The sequence below is a fragment of the Rosa chinensis genome, chromosome 2, assembly GCF_002994745.2.
Source record: "Rosa chinensis cultivar Old Blush chromosome 2, RchiOBHm-V2, whole genome shotgun sequence".
Lineage (NCBI taxonomy): Eukaryota > Viridiplantae > Streptophyta > Magnoliopsida > Rosales > Rosaceae > Rosa > Rosa chinensis.
The window spans coordinates 57100942-57120412 of NC_037089.1; the positions used below are offsets into that span (position 1 = coordinate 57100942).

Here is a 19471-nt window from a genome sequence, read left to right on the forward strand (position 1 = left end):
GGAAATTGTGAGAAAAAAGTAAGGGCAAAACCGTCATTTTATTGACGCTGCATCAATTTTTCTCCCTCATCACAGACGCCGCACGATCTCTCACCCTCTGACGCCGCCTCACGTAGCTTCTCATCAGGATTTCGGGTTGGAAACCGAAGCCTCAATCAAGCAAGGCTCTTTGGCAATTTGATTCAGGTTCATTTTTAATCTGTTTCAGTTTCAAAGTTTGATGATTTTGCTGAATTGACGAGATTCATCTGGGTTTTGAATGAGTGGTAGAGACTGAAACTTAATCAATTTCGTTCCTGGGTTTTGAATGAGTGGTAGAGTATATATATATATACTGGGTGTTGTGATGTGTTGCAATTGAAATTGACGAGATTTAAGAGGAGAGAAAAGAATCATAAGACTTAGCTGAGATCTGGCGGGTGGATCCGTGCAGGTTTTTGTGGGTAGAAGAAAGTCAGTAGATTTGGATTTGTAGTAGTGTCTATGATGCACGGATACGTGAAATTGGCTTCGTATCCCGTACCGATCCGGGATCCGGGTACGATACGCTCGGATACGCCTGGATACGTGTATCCGAATTTGGATACGGTTTGGATACGTCCGTATCCTATATCAATACTTAAATATGTAAATAAATCGGATACGTGGGGGTAATGCTGACTTTTTACCCTGAAAACAAAAAAAACAAACCCAGATCGGGACAGAGACCGAATCTGAGATTCGCTCTGCTCTTCATCTCTTTTCTTATGTTTTTCTTCGCAAGTCGCAACCTTCTTTGCTCAAGCCTTCTCTTCATTGATTCGCTTGAAGCTTGGAGCTTGGAGCTTGGATCTTCAATTTCTAGCCGATTTCTCCTGCTCTTCGTCTCTTCTCTTCAGTTTGGGTACGTTTATTCTGCAGCTTCTGGTCTTCAATCAGTTGAATGCTTCAATTTGGGATTATACCCAGTTCTGAAGCCGATTGCTTAAAGCTTTGTGCTTCTATATATATATATATATATATATATATATATATATATATACAGACAAGTTCAGGAGAGGACGTCCGCGAAAGAAGAAAAAATGCGGATCAGAAGATTTTGACTGTGAAGGATGAGCAGATTCTTGTATGAACCAATAGTTGGGGTCCTTCAAATAGAGGATTCTATGCTAAATTGAATTGGAAGAGAAGTCAGAAGATGAGGATAAGCTTGTTTCGGATGGTGATGTCATTGAATTGGTTTCAAGGTCGGTGGCTTATCAACCAGACATGCCATGTGAACAAGGACATCAGGAAAGCCACGAGCCGTTGAAGTCATTTAATCCCATCCGAGGGCCGCATTTTTCTAATTATATATATATATATATATATATATATATATTTAATTGACGTATCCTTCACGTACCCGTATCCTATTATTTTTAAGATTTGCCGTATTCACGTATCCGATCGTATCGTATCCGGATACTCGTACCCGTATCGGTGCTTCTTAGAGTAGTGTCAACTTAATGCTTACGAAGTTCAGTCATTTTGCTCCTTTTGATGGGTCCTGAAAGTACGAGTGCTACAAGTTGGTAGTTCAGTCCTTTTGCTGTTGGAAATTCCTCAAGTCTCTGACACATTGCATTGATCATCATTTCCTGCAGGTGAAACAAACTCTATGATAATCCTTCTCTTGTTTCGTTTGAAAGCCTCTTCGTTAAGCCTTTCGGATTTCAATCTAAGACGAAAGCTTTTCTTTTGAACATTATCAAGGTTCTGCAGTATAGCAAAATGTGAATGTTCTTGATAGAGAGAATAAGCATATCTGAGGCTGGCAGTCTGGAACTGATTTCCAGTGCTTTTGGTTATGAACCAATGTATCTGCATTTATATTTGTTCACCGATATAAGCAAATCTAGGCCTAAAGAGCACAAAATTACAAAGAAGTTTATCTATCAAGATACAAACTTTTTCTTTTTCTTTATGAAGGCTGTCTTCTCCTTGGATTCCACTACTTTGCTTTGTATATTGGTTAATTTTCTTCACTTGTTTACAAACTTTTAAGTGGCTCAATTTTCTTCATCAAAACGCCACCCAATCTCTGCTCTTGTTCACCAAACGTGGCCGCCGTGTTCGTTGTTGATGGAGGTAAATCTGCTTCTTTGCATCACAACTGGATTAGTTTTTGTTTTATTTCACTATTATTTTTGTCAACCATTTCAGTTTCTTTCTTTGTCCGCATAGTGCTTTTAAAACCCAGATAGGCCTTTGCCTTCTTTGCCAGTCTTTTGTTTCAGCTGGAGTAGCCGTCTTATTTAGGACTAGGTTTGGGTTTAATTCATGGGTTTTACATTAGATTATCAAACGCTCATAGTTTATCTTAACTGCACTGTCGTTGGCAATATGAAATTCTTAACTGCTCTTGTTTCTCTTGTGATTGGACTTGTATTGTTACTCTCTCATGTCTCTCCTCACATACTAGTTTATTATTACAGGTTTTGTTTCACTGTTTTAGGGGTATGTCAAAGGAACAATTGATACTGCCTACATTAACAGAATCACTGAAAATTTCAACACACAAACACGCACACTCCCATAGTTTAGAGGTTCAGCCAACCCCATTTAGAAATCCGGGCTGCATTCCTAAATAATGGTTGATGTTTTTTCGTAAGCAAGTGACTAATACTGTTTGCATTATGTAAATGCAGAGACTTTGGAGGGAAGCATATTGATTGCCACTTCACCTTGAAGCTTAGCTTCTGCTAACATGCATATATTCAAGCAGCTTCTGCCTGACATAAGTCGATTAAATGGTGCCAAAAAGTATTTTCAAGGTAAATCTAAATTCACATTACTCATTGGATAGTCTTTGATAGTTAGATAGAAAATTCTAAGTAAAATATGATGCTTGAACTTGGATAGAATTTTTGAACCGTTGTATGTGTCTTTCGTTGGATTTGCACAACATTCTTGTCAGAACACAAAAGTTTCTTGGGACAATGACTTGATGTACTGTATGCAAATTATGTTGGAGTCTCCTACCTAACTGTGTGAGCTTTAGTTAAAGTATTTGCAGAGGTTGGTGGTAGTTGTGCAGTTAGTAGTCTTATAATTGTGAAGAGACCTATGCATGTAAATGGCAATAATTCACGGGGAAAATTTGACGCATATGGTCTGGTTCCAATAAAGTTTACCGAAGCCTCTTTCCTGATACTTTCTTTCATCTTCAATGCAGCATCATGTTTTGCCTTTATACATTCAAGCCCAAACTCCCCAGTAGAAGTCCATTCTCAGGATCAGGAAGTAGTGATTGCTTTGGGAAGCAATGTGGGTGACAGACTACATAATTTCAATGAAGCCTTGCAGTTGATGAAAAAATCAGGTGTGCAAATAACAAGACATGGCTGTTTGTATGAGACAGCACCAGCCTACGTAACTGACCAGCCTAACTTTTTAAACTCTGCAGTTAGAGCGGTTACAAAACTTGGGCCTCATGAGCTATTAGGAGCACTGAAGAAAATTGAAAAGGACATGGGTCGTACCCAAGGTATAAGGTATGGTCCCAGGCCTATTGACTTGGATATATTGTTTTACGGGAAGTTAAGAGTCAGATCTGAGATTCTTACAATCCCTCATGAAAGAATTTGGGAAAGACCGTTTGTAATATATAGCCCCATTATTGGATTTGCTGGGATCAGCTATTGATAGTGATGTAGTTGCTTGTTGGCATTCTTTCTCCATGCATTCTGGTGGGCTTTTTGAGTCTTGGGAGAAGTTGGGCGGTGATTCCCTCATTGGAAAAGAAGGTCTCAAGAGGGTTTTGCCCATTGGAAATGGCTTGTGGGACTGGTCAATGAAAACCTCGGTCATGGGAATCCTTAATCTGACTCCAGATAGTTTTAGTGATGGAGGAAAATTTGAGTCTGTGGAGGCAGCGGTTTCTCAGGTTCGATTGATGATTTCAGAAGGGGCAGATATGATTGATATTGGTGCACAGTCAACGCGGCCAATGGCTTCTAGAATTTCAGTTGAACAAGAATTGGATAGACTAATCCCAGTCCTAGAAGCAGTTGTTGGGATGCCTGAAGTAGAGGGCAAGCTTATATCTGTGGATACATTTTATTCAGAAGTTGCTTCTGAAGCAGTTAGTAAAGGGTCTCATATTGTTAATGATGTATCTGCTGGTCAGTTGGACTCTAACATGCTTAATGTTGTTGCAGGCCTTAGGGTACCTTACATTGCAATGCACATGAGGGGGGATCCTTCTACAATGCAGAACAGTGAAAACCTTCAATATGATGATGTTTGTAAGCAGGTTGCCTCTGAACTATTATTGAGGGTGAGAGATGCAGAAGTATTAGGTATCCCAGCTTGGAGGATAATCATTGACCCTGGAATTGGATTTTCAAAGAATACTGAACAGAGTCTGGATATCTTAATGGGGTTACCAAATATTCAAGAGGAAATTGGGAGGAAAAGTTTGGCATTATCTCATGCACCCATAATGATCGGATCTTCGAGAAAGAAATTCTTAGGTGAAATATGTAATCGCAAGGCTGCGATTGAGAGGGATCCTGCTACTGTTGCTTCTGTCACTGCTGGAGTTTTGGGCGGAGCAAATATTGTAAGAGTGCACAATGTGAGGGATAATCTAGATGCTGTGAAGCTATGTGATGCTATGCTGAGACGGAAGAGATCTTTTCCTCAATAAGCATAAGTTTTTTTTCTCTTCAGTAAAGGGTGCTGTTGGTATTTCTATACTTCCTGTTTCAATATCTGACATGAAATACCAACATGGACACATCATTTTGTTCTCCTTATGCTGTTTAAGCTGTTACTGACCATTTGTTGGCTGGGTAAAGTAAATGTTTGGACTACGATGTTGGATTGGCTTGTTTTTAATCCAATCCAACCCATTTTTGTGGGATAAGGTGTCCCTAAGAAAGTTAAGATAATTTTTATCAATTGGGTTTAACCGAGCCATAATAGAAATTAAATATCATTATAACAATTCCAGCCTTTGCTTGATCCCCAAACCCCAGCTGCCAACAACGATGTCTCCAACTGTCTTTGGCTGTCTCTGCAGTTTCACCTGAATTGAATCTCTGTTTCTCAAAAACAACAGGTAATTCTCTTTCAATTTCTTCGATATTCAGTCTCCCTATCTTTCTCCTTATGGAGTTGTTTTAGTGGATTTGTATTTAGACTATGGATAATGGGTAAGCTTGAATTTGTTGGTATTTCTTTTTAAAAGGTTAGGTATGATTCTTCTGAATAGGTCTTTTGAGTTTGATCACAAAACTTGGTAGTTGTATTTTCAAGTCCCAGTAAGTTTAAGTATTATTTTCTTTTTCATTTTTTTTCACAACTTTTCATTGAATATGGATATAGCAATTCATGTTCTTCTTGTTCATCAAGCTATTCAGAACAGTTCACTCTCATTAGTTATCTTTTTTCTTCATTGTTCTTTTGATCTTTTTTAAATGATATTTATTATTTTATTATTTTTTATTAAAGATAAGAGTCATCTCTCTTGAAGTTCTGTTTTGCCAGCTTGACCTCCATTTTGAATTTTTGATTTGGAACTCGTTCTATGTTTAGTTGCTAATGCAATAAAAACTTCTCATCGAACCAAGTGTTTTGGTGCCAAGTAACTAGGGCACGATGCATACATAGAACCAAGTGTTTGATTGTGTTTAATTATTGATAATCAGCTATGATAATGGTGCAAGGAACCACAATTTTAGGAGTATGAAAAACGTCATAATGGGGAGATTGAGAGATTGTAGGAGTATGAAAAACGTCATAATGGGGAGAAGGAGTCAAAGAAGGAAACAAAGTATGATGAGGTGAGGAAGGGGAAACAGAATTTGTTTGGAAAGGAAATTCTTGTTCAACGAAAAGCACATCCCTTGAAACTAGGGATTTCTTGGTTGTCAAATCATACACCTTATACCCCTTTTTCCCATTTGGATAGCCAACAAAAACACATTCAGTTGACCTTGGATCAAATTTGGAAGGACGTGTAGGATGGGTAGACACAAAGCATTTACAGCCAAAGACCTTTAAATGAGAATAATTAGGCTCTTGGTGAAAAAGCTTTTCAAATGGTGTTTTCCCTTGAAGATTTGGGGTAGGGGTCCGATTGATCAAGTAAGTCACAGTGAGTATCGCATCCCCCCAAAAAGATTTTGGCAAATGTGCTTGAAAAAGAAGAGCCCTAGCAACGTTTAATAGATGTCGATGTTTGCGTTCAGCCACACCATTTTGTTGGGGTGTGTTGACGCAACTAGTTTGGTGGATGATACCTTTAGAAGAATAAAAATCAGGAATGGTGAATTCTGGACCATTATCACTTCTAACGACCTTAACAACTTTACCAAATTGAGTTTTGACTAAATGGATGAAATTGATGAGCAAGGTGCGTGCTTCTGATTTTTGTGCCATCAAATACACCCAAGTGCTACGAGAATGGTCATCAACAATTGTCAAAAAATACTTTGCACCTGAATAAGTTGGAACACGATAACCACCCCAAATGTCGACATGAATTAAATCAAAGCAAGAGGCACTATGATCAACACTCAATGGAAAGGGTTGCCGAGTAAGTTTGGCTAAAGGGAAAATAGAACAAGAGTTTGAATCACAAGCTTTATTTGTAAGAAAAGGAAATAATGAAAAAACTTTAGTCGAAGGGTGGCCAAGCCGTTGATGCCACAGGGTGTCCGAGCTCGCATGAACCACATTGCATGTTCCTTCCCATTGCAGATTGAGGCGGTAAAGTCCCTCCTTCTCAGTTCCCGTCCCAATCATCCTCCCCGATCGTAGGTCCTGTATGAAACAGACTTGTCTGAGAAAAATGGTAATATAGAAAGAGTCGAATGCTAGCTTGCCTACTGAAATCAGATTAAGATAAAAGAGGGGAACACGAAGGACATTATGAAGGACAAAATGAGGAGAGAAAACAACGGTGCCAATATGAGTAACGTGCATTGTGGTTCCAACAGGGAGTTTAACTCTTCGATTAGACACTGATTGAAATGAGGTGAGCAAACTAGGGCTGCAAACAATGTGATCACTAGCCCTCCTATCAAGGATCCAAATTGGCTCTTTCTTGTGTTGTTCAAGGTCGTGGACGTTACCTGAAAGTTCCTCATAGTTTGGGATGTTACCAACCAAATTGGCAGATGCAGGTTTTGTTTGAGTGATGAGTTGGTTGAGAAGATGTTGACACTCTTCTCTTGTGAATGGAAAATTGACAGAGGCAGCTTCCTTGTCATCCTTCTGTGCCTCGACATGATTTGCCTTGGATCGGATTTTTCCATCCGCAGCTGGAGCAGTATCATTCTTCCTCTTGCGGCAATATGCATAGGTGTGCCATTTGCCCTCACAATATGTGCATTTCAGATGTACCCTGCAATACTGTGCAGTGTGATTATTCATTCCACACTTCTCACAGAATTTTGACGGTCCCGCACTAGGATTGAAGGTGCGGTTCTCTCCTTCTTTAGGAATGTAGCCTTTGTTCACTCGCTTGACCGCAAAGGCAGAGGACTCTGACGAAATCGTGGACTTGTTAGCTATGGTTTCCGCCTGCTTCTCTTGACGTAACACCATTGCATAAGCTTTGTTGAGGTTTGGGAGAGGATCCATTCCTATGATGGTGCTGCGGGTTTGTGCAAAAGTATCATTTAGCCCCATAAGGAACTTCATGGTCTTTTGGGTTTCAATGAAAGTCTTGACCTCTGTTGCAGCCTCACAGGTACAAGGAGGAAAGGAACAAAGGGCATCCTTTTCATCCCATAGACCTTTAAGTTTCATGAAGAAGGAATTGACTGAGCTTGATCCTTGTTCACATCCATGTATAGCATTCTCTATATTGAACAACAAAACTGTATTAGTTTGAGAGAATCTCTCTTGCAATTCTAGCCACATACCTTGAGCTTCCTTGCAGTGAACCACACTGCTTTGATTCTCCTTTGACATGGCTGCCAGAAGCCAGGTCTTGACAAGAGTGTTACATCGATCCCATTGGTTCTGTTCATCGGCGTTGTGCACCGGTCTTTTCAGGGTTCCGTCAATGAACCCTTTCTTGTCCTTGATGGTGAGCGCCATGTTCATTGATTGTGCCCACGTTGTGTAGTTATCTTCCATCAACGGTTGTGAGACAAGAACTGCCCCTGGTTGATCCGAATGATGGAGAAAGAGCGGGTGGTTGGAATTCTCCCATGGTTCTGCGGTCCTGGAAGTGTTCGAACCCTTGTCTTGTTGGATGATCGAGCGTTCTTCGTCACCGGCCATGGGGTAATGGTTGTGTTATCTTCTTAAGGTCTCAAGAGCGATGCTCTGATACCATAAACAGATTTGTGATTATGAATATTTCTGTATATGTCAAGAACGAGGTTACAAGCCATATATGTACAACTACTGTCCTACCATCTAGGAGCTGATGTAGGAGCTATTCTAGGTAAACAAAACAGGAATAATAACTACAGAAGATTACATGAGAATATCTACTTAATGCAAGATAATTACGTAATCAGTTAGGATCCTTTCCTTCAATAAAACCGAAGAAACTTATCGCCCAGATGACTGCCATAAATGAGACCCTTACTATTGACTGCAGCCTGGAGGATTTCAAGCGCTGTGAAGTGATTGTCATTGCACTCAAAGAAAAGCTCTTCGCCTAGATGATAACAGCAGTCGGTAGATACTCCCTAATCAGGAGTAGTCTTGAAATCTTGAAGGAATTCAAAGATGGAAGACAATGAGCTGACAGGAGGAGTCACGTCAGCAAGACCATTCCCAATAATCTGATGTCGAAAGATTCGAGCGCCTTTCCCCTTGAATTAATTGGGGGAAGTAGGCTTGCAATCACAGGCCTAAAATCCAAATTGGGCCTTCATTATCATGACAGAAGGGCTATTCCGCCCACAATGCTAGACTCCGGTACAAAGAGGAAAGGGCGAGATGCCCTAGGCTAATGCATCGATCATTAATATGTAAAGCAGTGGTTAAGGTAGTCCAATGGGTGGTCACCTTGCAGGAGGATGAGCAAAAACTGAACATGTTAAGCCAGAGATCTAGAAAGGCGATATGTTCCATACCTGGGGCGGTTTCTCCTTTCTCCATCCAATACTCTGACCAGTCATCGTAATCACGTTTATCTTCGGGTATCTCAGAAAGCGGAATTGAGACTTCAAAGTTAGTCGAGTTAAAAGCGCTTGGGATGTAGAGTAGGTAATGGATCGGAAGACCGATGATAGTGAGCATATCGAGAAGGGTGATACTCATCTGTCCAAACGCAAAATCAAATGTGTTACTGGCCAAATTCCAGAAACATGTAGCGGCTAAGATTTGATTTTTGTCACCTCGAACACCTCCAAAACATAGAGCGAGAGAATCGTGGATACCCAATGTATCCCACACGTCTCTGTACCTCGCTTCCATTCTCTCAAACCAGCCTGTTGAATTGTCAGGGAGCGGCCATGCTTTGGTCACTTATGTGTCTCTTGAAGAGCTCGGCCAGTAATCAAATTTGGCTTCTTCAACTCTTCTTTGCAGAGGTTTCATTATAGCAGAAGAAGAATTGTATGCAGTAAATACCTCATCTGGAGCAATAGTCATTCAAGGTGCTAGCACATAGCGCTCCTTGTTCACAATTACTATTCCGGCAGGTTGATTGACTAGTTCATCTTTCTCTTCAAAAATCGAGGATATTTGGTCGTGAAGTGTTGCAACATCATCAGGGATTGATAGTTCATTGGCCATCTGTGGAGGAGGGAAATTTCCGCAAACCGGGCTTTCAAGAGAATTCAGTAAAAAAGATTTGGTGGTGGTCTCAGAAAGTCTTTGGTGAAGAAGCGGAGACAGTTAAGTACAATCGTGCAGGTGGTTTCTTAACCAAAGCAGTTTCCTGCAGCAATAACTACCATTTATATAATTTAGTTTAATCTTTAGGGTGATTCTCAAAGTACACCTCTAATTTATTTTTTAGAATACTTGAAAAGCCAAGTAAACTTTCTTATTTTTACCAAAACGCCTTTGAACATGAGATGCAACAATCTGTTAATCTACTTTTTGTCTCTATCTTCAACCATGAGAAGAATAATGAATCAAAATCACATGATACTGCTCTCTTATGAGTAGGTCTCTCCTCCACCAAAATTAATCAGAGAGTTGGTTCTCAATCCTGATACATTGCATGTTGGAGTCCCTTTGAATTTTCTAAAAGAAGGATTTCAAGGGTTTTGGGTAGGAAGATCTAGTAATAACTCAATTAATTTAGTTTAAGAAAATTCAAATCAAATTATTTTAAACTTACTTTTGTATTAAATGATGAGTCATGTATAGAAATTAGGGAAAATGATCATTTACCCAATTTCAACTTAAAAATTGCACACTTGCTCCACCAACTATTTTTTAACCCCATTTACCCAAAACATTCTAAGGGATTATTTCCCTAATACCAAATTAATTCTTTTTTATTCTTTTTTGGGACTTTTTTGACATCTCCTTCTTTTTCACTTAGAGGGAGAAGTCATCATCCACCTTGCCAGCCTCTGGTGACCAGTGGTCGGGGGCCAACTCCGGTGACCGGAATCCGGCGACCGGTCATCGAAATCAGGAATCCGGCTACCAGACTAGTGTCCGGATTCCGACGTCTGAATTTATTGCCCCCTAATAATATCCAGTAACCATATTATTGCCCCCCAGTAATCATATTATTGCCCCGCAATACTCATATTATTGCCTCCTAATAATCATATTATTGCCTCCCAAATTCATGTTATTTCTGTCCAGTGAATTGTATAAACTCCCAAAACCAAAATGAATACACTACAGGGCACAATTGATCATATTATTGCCCTCCAGTAATCATATTATTGCCCTCCAATACTCATATTATTGCCTCATAATAATTCTATTAGGACTAAATACTGTTTAGTCCTTGAACTTTTGACCATAAAACACAAAGACCTTCTAATTTCACACGTTTAGTCCCTGTACTTCAAAATTTCAGACCAATAGGTCCTTGCTGTCTAAAAGTAGCAGCAAAATGTCTATTATGCCCTCAGTTCTTTTTTTTAATTAATTAATTATTATTATTTTTTTGGAAAAGGAATTTTTTTTCTTCCCTTTCTTTTTTATTTTATTTTTTTTAATGTTTTTTTTCCATTTCTTTCTTTCTGTTTGAAAAAAAAAAGAATTAAAAAAATAAAGAAAAAAGAATAAATAAAAAAAATAGAAAGGAATAAATTTATTTAAAAAAAATGAGGGCATAATAGACATTTTGCCGCGACTTTTAGATGGTAAGGACCTATTGGTCTGAAATTTTGAAGTACAGGGACTAAACGTGTGAAATTAAAAGGTCAGGGACTGAAGTGTTTTATGGTGAACAGCTCAAGGACTAAACAGTATTTAGTCCATTCTATTATTGCCTCAATAATCATATTATTACCCTCCAATAATCATATTATTGCTCTCAAGTGAACCAAAATGAATACATTAAAGATACAAAAAAAAAAAAAAAACCTCAGGATAATGAAATAAAAAATAAAAAATTTCTCTGAGCACCCACTTCTTCTTCTCCTCCCATCTTTGACTTCGACGGTTGCAGATCTCCCTTCTCCGACTTCGTCATGGCAGATCTGCAGCGAAACGAGCTTGGATGATTCGTCGGCGTGCATATACAAGTCTTCCTGACCGCCGCGATCTGGCCGTTCTTCTTGGAAATGGTGATGGATCGGTTTGGGGAGATGGAACGGTGCTCGATGGAGAAGCGGAAAGCAAGAGACAGAGCACTGGAGGTGTAGAGATTGATATGCGTTGGTGAAGCGGAACAGTGGTGGTGGTAGTCGGTGTGGTGGCAGTGGCTATGGTGGTCCTGTTGGTTGTTGAAAAAGGCAGACGACGGAGACGAGAAGTTGGTGGTCTGGAGTCTGATTTCCGACGTTGGAGTGGCTGGAGCTCCGACTGGAGCTTCTTCGTCTTCTTCAGGGTTGGCTGCATCTCCGGCGCGGCGATCGGACAGAGAGAGAGAGACAGACAGGAGGTGGAGATCATGGAGAGAGAGAGAGAGATAGAGAGAGAGAGAGAGAGAGAGTGTGTGTGTGTGTGTGTGTGTGTGTGGAGGTGGAGATCGGGGGAGAGAGAGAGAGAGAGAGTTTGGGAAGGAGAGAGAGACTGAGAGGAGAGAGATAGGTTTTAATTTAATTAATAGGGGCTAAAATGTCAATAGATGTTAGATTGGGTAAATGGGGTTAAAAAACTCTTGCTGAAGTAAGTGGGCAATTTTTAGTCTAAAATTGGGTAAGTGGTCACGGCCCATTATTAATAGAAGAGGCTTTGTTAGCCAAAACAGAAAAAATATACCAAAATGATCTCGAAATATTAAATTTTTTTACAACTCATAAAACATATAGGGTGATATAGTCAAATTACAGAATAAACAAAAAAAAAATGAAAATGAGAAATCGATTTTTTTTTTCTTTTCATTTTCTTAAATTAGAGGATCAAATGATTTCACTCCTACCCCCATGGTGACTCGAACCCAGGACCTAGATCCTAAGTAGTGGTGCTCTAACCATTGAGAAACAGATAATCAAACTACCCACTTCTATCATTCCATGAAAAACTACCACTCCTGTAAATAACTTCACTTCCTATTAAAAAAAAATTCAATTTTGGAGGCATCACATTTTTTTTTGAACACTTACAAGATGGGCATAGCAGAGTCATCAACTCCTCTCCTAATGGGAAATTCCGGAGAGCTTCCACAGTAGACGCCAGATAACGACAGCGAAAAAAGTCAACACAACAATTGTTACAAAAGCATGATTCCAACTTCGGGGGTTGGAAGGCTAAAGCCACCTCAAGGTTTACCACCCTTGAATCCATCATTTTAAAAACTTGCTCCCTCAAGAACCGCGAATTTATATACTCTGGATGCAATGCCTGTGAAACTCTTGGAACCATCTATTGCACAACGTAATTTTGAACATCTGGCAAAACAGAGGAAGAACGACACAACATAAACATTGAATTGATGTACATAGACTCCAGATGCCCATGGAAATACGCATTCCAAAAACAATAACTTGCAATATTCACATTGAAAGGACAAAAGAGATGTTCCATACTAATCCTAAATTGAGCCTTCGAGTTTCCAACACGCCTGCAAGCTTCCACAAAACTGCATTCAGCATTTAGTATGGTTACCCTGTCAGGCAACGACGTTCGTAGATTCAAGTTACACCAATGCTGGGGCTTCTTGGAAACGTTTGCCAAATTCCTGCATGTTGCACCTATATGCACAAAGTCGATTGCATAATCCTTCCCTACTTTAGACATAATCTCATCCAACATGTCCTTAGGTAGTTGAGAAAAATTTGGTTAGGCCATTTGAGGAATGTTTGGTTGCTGGAAGATGACGAGCAAACAAAGGTGTCTGGTTGTTTATGAAGATGAAGTGGTTTTATATAATTGCAGAGGTAAATTATGTTTAGTGGCCTCGTTGTTTATGGTTATCAGTCCTTTCAATAAAAAAGCCAGACCTTTTCTATTTATTTTTTCCATCAGAAAAGGGGGCCAATCCGCCAGTCTATACCTTAGGACATCTCCAATGGAGGGCTATAGGCTGGATTTAGCCCTTAAAATCAAGATTTTCATGACAAGACCCACCCCGGATTTCACCTAGAAATCCGAAGTGGCCCTGCGGGGCCCAACTTAGAAGAAATTCTACCAAAAATTTAGTCGAACTTCTCCTAAAAATGGACTACCCAAAACCTGTAGAAAGACATTTTACACTTCCAAAATAGAATGCCAAAACCAAAAGTCGATAAATCACATAAATCATCATTTCAAATAATAATCATATATCGGAGATAAACATTGAAAGCTCAATATCCAAAAATAGTATCACGAATCCCTTTCCCAAATCATAACTGAGATAAATCATAATAAATCTCCGAAAATTAAATCAAGTACTCAAAGGCGAAAGATAAATCCAAATCCGAGCATAACAATTTCATATTCAAAATTCACATGAAAAAATAAATGCCAAAATTATAATCCAGTCAAATAATATGCACGGTAAATAAAATGATAAATAAATAAAACATTATTTCGAGAAAATACTTGCATGCATCATTATTTCAAAATAAAAGTTCACTCACAATACTATATAGGTGACCACGCATACGGATTTCTTCGTCGAGCGGTAACTCGGCATAGCGCCCTGTACACAATTATATTCCGTAAATAACAATTCAGCAATTAAATACGATTCCAAAATCAATCCTCTTAAGTCAACATCTCTCCATTTCCTTTTCCGATTCAACCCAAACTTTACCACAAACACCATTTCATAAATTTACAAGTTCTAGGGCAAATTCGAGAGAAATCCGACGGTCGGATTCTTATAAATCAATAACCAAAACTCTAAATTTTCAAAAATTCATAATCGATTCAAAAATCCTCCAATCTTCACCAAAATCACATTTATAAAATCTACAACTCACAAGAAATTAATCTAGCTAAAAATAGAAATTAAATCATTGTTCACGCACCACCAATCACTGTTCGCGCACCGGCAACCTCCACCTCCGACCACCAAATTTTGGCAGTAGCTTCGTCTCAACCATCCAAACATCTTTCTCAACTACCACAAGGTCAGAAAACACATGAAAATACCCAAAACTAAGCTCAAACAATAAAACCCGATTTCCAAATAATACCCAGAAATTCAAACCTTCGATTCGTGCTCCAGACTTCGAATCTGACTAAGAAACTTTGACGGATGGTTGTATGATCCAAGGGCTCCAAGACCCAACAAGAATCGTCGCCGGAGGTGGCCGGAAACTCAAGTTTCGACCAAAAACCCAAGAAAACAGCAACACCGCCCTCTTCTTCTCCTTGCTGCAACATCCACAGTTCAAATTAAGCTACCAAACTAACCCAGAAATGAAGAGAAGTAAAAGAGCTTTCCAACGATACCTTATGCGTCAAAATCCGTCACCGGATGAAGGAGTTATGGCCGGAAGAATGTGAATAGGTCGGCGAGCTAGGGAGACAGAATCGGGGAGAGAGAAAGAGTGAGGAGAGAGAGAAACCCGAGTTACCACAGTAACTCGTGGTATTTATAGAAAATTATCATGAATAGAAACTATAGTATTTTAGCCATAACTTTCGCATACGAACTCCGATTTTAACGTACCATATATGCACGTATTTGGTTTAACGTCCTCTACGACTTTCATAAAGAAAATTTTCTCAAATTTTGACCCAAACAAAAAGTCATCTTTAAGGGCCCCCTAAAAGGTAGAAACAAAGCCGAAAGTAATAATAAATGTCATTTACCGTCTGAAAGACTATTAAATCGATAACTTGCTATCCGGGACGTAACATTTCATCTCCAATGGGTGGGCTGAGTTAAACCAAAAAAGATTTTGCATAGCCCCAAACAATGGAGTGGAGTCCACGAATTTGCTAGCTCAAATAACAAATCTGATTCAATGTGGAGAGATCAAAGGTTGTGATTAATTTCATTGTGGAGCCCACGAATTTGCCAGCCTTAAGAGTTGGAAATGGTCAAATGTATAGCCCTTACTGTTTGCATGAATAGTGCTTCATGGGGCTTAAATTTAATCTTGCTGGTTTTTTTTTTTTTTTGACAACTTGTTGGTTTCCAACTCCCAATTCTGAGCCAAAGTTTCTGGTTGAATACTAGTTGAAGTAAAAGAAATTTTATATAGTTTAATGACGAATAAAATTTAAAAGAAATTATGCTATAATTGAATTAAAAATTTGAAACTGCCGAAAAATAAGTGTTGTGGGTTGTGGATAGGGAGAAATGAAAGGGACATTTGCTTGATGAGTTAGGTTTCTTGCCTCTTAAAAAAAAATTTCCCGCTCTCTTTTTACATTAAAAATAGAAAATTACTTTTTGCATTGGAGTTGAGTGGGTTGTGTTTTCATTTTTCAGGGTGGGATAGGGTCATTGGCTTTTAGAGTCCCTCTGCTACATTCCAGAAGAGGCAAGTTCATTGGCTTTCAAAAAAGGAAGTGAAATTCAAACTCCATATTTCATTTTGGCAGTCTCATTCACCTGGTCAGTTACTGACCAGGGATGATTTGCTTACTTACCGTCTGATTTCTAAAACTCAATCCAAGGGTTGACAGATATTATTTAAAATTTATTGTTTTATATTTATCTAATCATTTCTATTACTTTATCCTCTTCAATAATCAAATTGATTATTGAATATTACCTACATCTTCTGCACTCAATACCCAAAATTTTACAGAACCCAGATCTCATCCCAAAATCCCAATTCGGCCGGAGACCTAAGAACTTGCTTCCGCGCCATTGCCTTCGCCATCGACCAAAACATCTCGCTCAAGATGGATTTGTAAATGGGTCAGGAGATTTGCATCAGGGTTGTGGGATATGGTTAAGAAAGTGGGATTTTCATGTGGGAAGAGCATATCAGAGGAGGGCTAAGAGATGAAATGGGAGTGGAATCTAGGTGTGGGATTTGATTGAAAAATGGGAATTTCATGATACAATGGAAGAAGATTGGAGAGGTTGGTAAGTAGTGCTAGAGGGTATATGGGGGACCTGGAAGAGATATAAAGCAGCCAATGAGGAGCAGAACCAGGAGACCAACCCCATGATGAATCTAGGAGGAGGGGAGGGAAGAGCTTGAGAGCTTTGAAAGTTTGGTTTGGGGTCTGGGAGAACTGCAAATGCAATGATGATGTACGGGATGGTATCCACATACACAGTAGATTTGACTGCCGAATTGGAATTTCGGAATGAGAACTAGGTTCTGCAAAATTTAAGGAACTGAGTGCGATTAATTAAATATAAAACATAAATTTTAATTTGTTCAAATAAACCCTAATTTGTGTTTGGCCCAAACTCTAGGTTACTTGACCTAGTGGTAATAAGGTTAAATTAGAAGGATCTAGATTCATATTCAATGTACGATTACTGTCATTATATGATTGAGATTCTATACATTGTAATCCTCTATATAAAGATGCCCCTATTATCAATGAGAATACGTAGCGATTTCCTCTCAATTTCAGTTTCTCTACAACACGTTATCAGCACGAAGCCCTAACCCTGAAACAAATAGCCAAATCCTGATTCAAGAAGCTAAAAACCTTGAATCCGAATACAAAACATTGAAGCCTTTTCTGCCTCCACCTTACACCTTGAAGAACTTGATCCAAGGAGTCCAGAACTGGCGGCCCCACCCCAAGAACAGGCCGGAAACCTACCGAACCTGCCACCGGAAGCTCCATACGACTCACAGCAAATATTCCACCGGTTCACCATCTTCTGGACCTCCAAATTCCACCAAACTTTGGTAGCAGAAGCTCCTTGATATGAAGTTTCAGGAATCGGAATAAAAACTCCAAAAACTGGCCTAAAAATTGCTAAACCGGCCGCCTAATCGTCCTGCAGAAAAGAAGAGAAAAAGAAAAGAAGAATAAAGAAGCAGCCCAGCCCAAAGGTCAAAGCCCAGCCCACTGCCACGTTAGCCCCGGACCCCACTGCCATGTCAGCAACCGGACCCCACTGTCACGTCAGCACCATACCCCACTACCACGTCAGCATCCGGTCAATGCCGGTCAACCATTTTCCGGCTACTTTTCAGAGACTTTTCCAGCGAAATTCCGACAACTTTCAGGCGAACTTTTCCTGCTTCTGGCCATTTTCCGACCACTTTTTCCAGTCAAATTTTCAGGCGACCTATTTCGAGGATGAGTGACCTAAACAAATTGGACTTTGCTCCATTGGGAACAACTGGCTCTTAATATCATAGGTGGGTTCGTGATATTCGCCAGCATCTCAAGGCCGATGGAATCTTAAATAAGATTCTCGAGCCTAGCCAGGACGTGCTAACTATTGAGCAAGCTCAAGCTTTGGAAGAAAATAGAGCAGCCTTAGAGGCAAATAAGGCAAAAACCATCATCCTAATGACTCGTCATATGGATGATTCGCTCAAGTACAAGTGTATGAACGAAGAAGACCTCAGAAGGTTGTGGGTCTCACTCCAAGATAGATTTGGCAACGTCTGTGACTCCCTGTTTCCTGACCTAGAAGTGAGATGACATAGCCTCCGCTTCTGTGATTTTAAGTCAGTTCTTGATTACAACTCGGAACCACTTCGCATTAAATCCTTAATGGAATTCTGTGGTAAAGAGATCACAAATGCGATGTTGATTGAGAAGACTCTCTTTACTTTCCCCGTCTCTGCATTGATGGTTGCTAAGAACTATCGAATCGATATTACTGCAAGACGAATCACAAGGTTTCATGAGCTCATTGGAGCTATGAATGTCGCTGAAAAGCATGACAACATCCTTGTGAAGAACTATAATTCGAGATCCGTGGGAACATGGCATATTCCGGAATCCAATTATAGTCGCGCCCCTTAGAGAAGGCGCCAAGAGCGAAACCCTAATCTTAGGGATACTTCTGGACGTTCTGGTCCATATAATCGCTCTACTTGGGAAGGTAACTGCCAAAATAGGCGAACATGGAACCGAAGAGGTCAAGGTGGAAAGAGAGAGGGAGGCAACGCCTCTGGCCATGTTGTTGGCGCCACCAATACTAAGGGTCATCTAAATGACGCTTTCAAAGTGCCTCAATCAATGGAGTTTGAGCAAAGAGATGTATGTTCTCGATGTGGAGTGTCTGATCATTGGGCACACATTTGTAGAGCTCGTGAAGAAATTGTCACCGCCTACAAAGCATATTGTGAAGCAAGAGAAGCTCAGGGTCGGGACGACCGGCCCAAAAATATTGTCAAAATCACAAAATAGGCCTTAGCGACACTAAAGCAAAAAAAAAAAATTAATAAACAAGCCTCAGCGGCATTACAAAAACTATGGAGTATTCTTCACGGATTCTCGGGAGCAGCGGCGACATCCTCACCCTCCAGCGGTGGCTGTTGCCCGGCCAGGCGGCTCGTCTGAGACCCACGAGTAGTAGGGCTCGGCGTCACCATGGTACCATCCGCTCAAGTATGGGAGGCCATGAAGTCAGCGTGGGAAATTTGGATTGAGTAGGAGGTGGAGTCCACTGAGAATCGTCCGCCGGATGCTCACCACTCTCTCCACTACCTGAGCGGGCACCCTCAGCTTAAGTAGGAACCACACTGCTCCCAGGCTCCCGCTGACTAGATGACCCGGTGGATTGGGATGCTTTCACCAAGTCAATGGTGCCCTTCTGGTTCAGCAGGTCCAGGTTGGCAGCAGCCTTCGCCGCCTTCATCATGGCTTGCTTATACTCCACAGACTGCTTATACGCCTCCACGGCGGCAACCTCCGTGCGGCTCCTCTCAGCTTCCAGCCTGGCAACCTCGCCCTCCAGCCTCTTTACCTCCACAGATTTAGCGGTAGAATCCCGCTGAAGGATCTCAACTTTCTTGGCCTTAGCCGCCACTTGGTCCTTTAGCAGGGCTATGTCTTGCTCTAGCTTGGAGACATGGTC

The 19471-nt window shown here is 40.3% G+C and overlaps 1 long non-coding RNA gene and 1 pseudogene across 1 annotated transcript; one reads left to right on the plus strand and one right to left on the minus strand.

Moving 5' to 3' along the window:
• Positions 1-1478: 1478 nt before the first annotated feature.
• Positions 1479-5374, plus strand: LOC112187533 (annotated as a pseudogene).
• Positions 5375-14419: 9045 nt separating this feature from the next.
• LOC121051963 lies at positions 14420-15074 on the minus strand. Its single transcript, XR_005807647.1, has 3 exons — positions 14959-15074; positions 14714-14880; positions 14420-14623 (listed from the first exon to the last, which is right to left on the minus strand). It is a non-coding gene; the product is annotated as an uncharacterized LOC121051963 (long non-coding RNA).
• Positions 15075-19471: the final 4397 nt, after the last annotated feature.